The sequence below is a fragment of the Cetorhinus maximus genome, chromosome 36 (genome assembly GCF_964194155.1).
Source record: "Cetorhinus maximus chromosome 36, sCetMax3.hap1.1, whole genome shotgun sequence".
Lineage (NCBI taxonomy): Eukaryota > Metazoa > Chordata > Chondrichthyes > Lamniformes > Cetorhinidae > Cetorhinus > Cetorhinus maximus.
The window spans coordinates 6,319,186-6,322,534 of NC_135914.1; positions in this window are offsets into that span (position 1 = coordinate 6,319,186).

Sequence of the window (3,349 nt, forward strand, 5' to 3'; positions counted from 1 at the left end):
CCCTTCTTTGTGACGCGCCGCCGCAAACCCCGCCCCCCGCGTGATGACCCCTTCTCGTCAACCACAACGCCCCTTCTTTGTGCCGTGACAAGCCCCACCTACCGTCCCTACGCGATGACGTCACTACCCCATGACCACCCCCCCCCCCCTCTTTGTGTGGCGTGCTGCGAGCCCCGCCGCCTGCCAGTGATGGCGTCAATGCCCGTGACCCCGCCCCCTCCTTGTCACGTAAGGAGACAGACCCCGCCCCTTCCTTGTCACGTAAGGAGACAAACCCCGCCCCCAACGCTGTGACTACCACCGCCCTCCCCCACCCGTCTGCGCATGCGCAGCACCAGACCGCTACTTCTGCCCGCCCACTTGGAAGCTATTCAGCCCATCCTGCCCGTGCTATCTCTTAGAAGCGCTGTTCAATGAATCCATCCCAATGCTCTCTTTTTCAACTATATAGAGGGTGGTGGTGGTAGTAATGTCACTAAGCTGATAATCCAGAGGCCCTAGTGAATGCTCTGGGGACATGGGTTCAAATCTCACTATAGCAGCTGGTGGAATTTAAATACAATTAATAAATTTGGAATTGAAAACTGGTCTCATTGTCATAAAAACCCATCTGGTTCACTAATGTCCCTTTAGGGAAGGAAATCTGCTGTCCTTACCCAGTCTGGCCTACGTGTGACTCCAGACCCACAGCTGTGTGGTTGACTCTTAACTGCCCCCTCTGAAATAGCTGAGCAAGCCTTGGTTCAAGGGAAATTAGGGATGGGCAACAAATGATGGCCTTGCCAGTGACGCCCACATCCCAACGTAAGAGTTTTAAAAACTCAATCGCTTCTCCCTTGCAGTCTTCAGGCTTTTCTTTTTTAAAAAGAAAGCAGCAGCATGTTGTTACGGTCCGGAACTTGCAAAGAGCCATCATCGTTATCATCGCCATTGCCGGCTGTCCCTCAATTCAAGCATGACCTCACTCAGCCATGAGTTTTCATGTGACTGAACAGACCAATTCTCGGCCCAAGTCCTTGGGCACGTGGGGCAGGATGACCCGCAAGACAGTGCAGGATTTCCTCCCTTTTCTTTCCCTCTCTGGAACTTCGACCATCAATTTGCCTCACCGGCAGAGGCACAATGGGCCAAGTAAAAGCCACCTCCAGTACGATTCAAGGATTCAACTCCCTTTTGAAAATTATTATTGAATCTGCTTTCACCACCCTTCAGGGAGTGATCTTTATAATATAACTTGCTCTGCAACATGGGATTAGGTGGGTAGGTCAGGTGTTTCTCATGTGTCGGTGCAGAGTCGAAGGGCCGAAGGGCCTCTTCTGCACTGAGAGATTCTGTGATTATCTCTCCTTCCGCTGGTCATTTTTCCAATTATTTTAAATCTGGCCTCTGGTTACCAACACTTAGGCCAGGGAGAAAGTTTCTCCTTCCTTAATCAAAATTCCATAGTTTCGAACAAAGCCATTAAATCTCACCTTAATCAGGGCTCTGCTCCCAGGAGAATAGCCTCCCAGTTTTTCCAGTCTCTCAACATCACTAAGCAAGTCCACATATCGTTACCTTGTTTCTGCATCTTAAGTTATGCCTAACCAGGAGTTATGTTGAGAGCAAATAATTACTGCGGGGGGGGTGGGGGGTGGAGTTATAAAAAATGTCTTTGGGTGGCGAAACAGTGAAATTCTCCATCGCTGAGTTGTTGAAGTGGAGGCCATAATCAATTATTTTGAGCGATTCAGATATTTGCTTGATAAACGGAATAGTAAATGGAATTAGGCTGAGCCATGTTGGGGGGGGGAAAGCACTGGTGCAGAGACTTTACAAGTCCAAGTCCAATGAATGTTTCTGTGCTGGAAGATTCTATAAATAGTAAAACGAATGCCCCTTTTTTGTAACGCACAGAAACTCACCGAAATTAAGCAAAGCTGAACAGATCCATGTACATATCACTGCCAGCTGAGAGATGTACTCGAGACAAATGAGAGAATGTTAATCCATCCGTATGATTAAAGCCGTCTTTAGAAAATCAAAGGGTGATCAGATCATCTATGTCCACTGATGGGAGGAATGAAGAACGAAGGAACATAATCTGAAAATTAGGAGGGAAGTCAGGAAGTCAAGTGAGCATCTGGAACTCTCTCCCCCTGTGAATACTGGGAGGGGTGGGGGGGTGGGTCAGCTGAAGCTCTCAAGATGGAACAGCAGATTTTGGTTAGGTTAAGGGCATTGGAGTTGGGGCCAAGCTGGGTAGGTGGAGTTAAGGTAGAGGTCAGCCATGATTTAATTGAATGATGGCGAGCGTTCGAGGGGCTGAGTGGCCTCCCCATTTCTAAAATAGGCTTCTGACACCTACTGTCTAGACTCACACAAAAAACATGGGTCACTTGAGTGAGTTACTCTGAGACATCCAGCACCTGTCCAACCGGAACAAAGCGCCAGTCAGGATGGGAATAGAAATGAAAAATGGTTTATTTAATTGAATTTCTGCCTCTGGAAGCACAGTCACTGCAGCTGTTAGCATCTGAGCTATCTGGGTCATACATTTCTCTAAGGATCAGAGAAATCAACACCTCTCCGAGCCTCTATCCACCCAGGAACTGTGCTTTGTGGCTGAGGCCCCTTCCTGGGAGCAGTCGTGATCCATCAGAAAAAGGTTGGGGAGATTCCAACCAGTCAGTCCCTGTAGGGCAGCCCCCACTCTCCAACTCCTGAAAATCAGCCCTCAGCACCGATTTTAAGAATGGACACGCTGAACCGGAACACACAAGGGTGACCATGATCAACAAGCATTTTGCAGAATGTGGGGAGAGAAACAGAGAGGGAGCATCGCAGAGGGACTGAAAGGGGTTGGAGTGGGGGTGGTGGGGGGGCGAAGAGAGGGAATTCCAGAGCACAGTGTCAACAGTGAGACGAAGGGAGAGGGGGTTGGGGGACAGGGTGCGGAAAAGGCCTGAATCCCGAGTGTTGTGCAATCTTGGACACAGAGAGAGAGAGAATGTGCTAACTGAAGCTTGGCTGAAGGTCAAGCAGGCACACCACGCTCTGAGCAAGCAAACACACGGGAGGATGAGATCAGCAGCAGGAGAGCCGAATTTGTAACTGGGTCGAAAAACAAATGCCTTTGGCACTCCTAATCTCAAGGAAGCTATATTTCACCCGAGACTTGGTGTCTCACAGAGGTCATGGAGCAGAGGGGAAAAGCGCAGCCGCCAGCTCATGTACAGATACTGATCCACGGTGACGACTGACAGACAAGGAAAAAGGAAGCTGCAGTCGACGGAGCCTCTGGGGTTCTGGAGATGGTGCAGGAAGACAAGATATGGCTGGAAATGCTGTGGCAATAGTCCTAATAAGA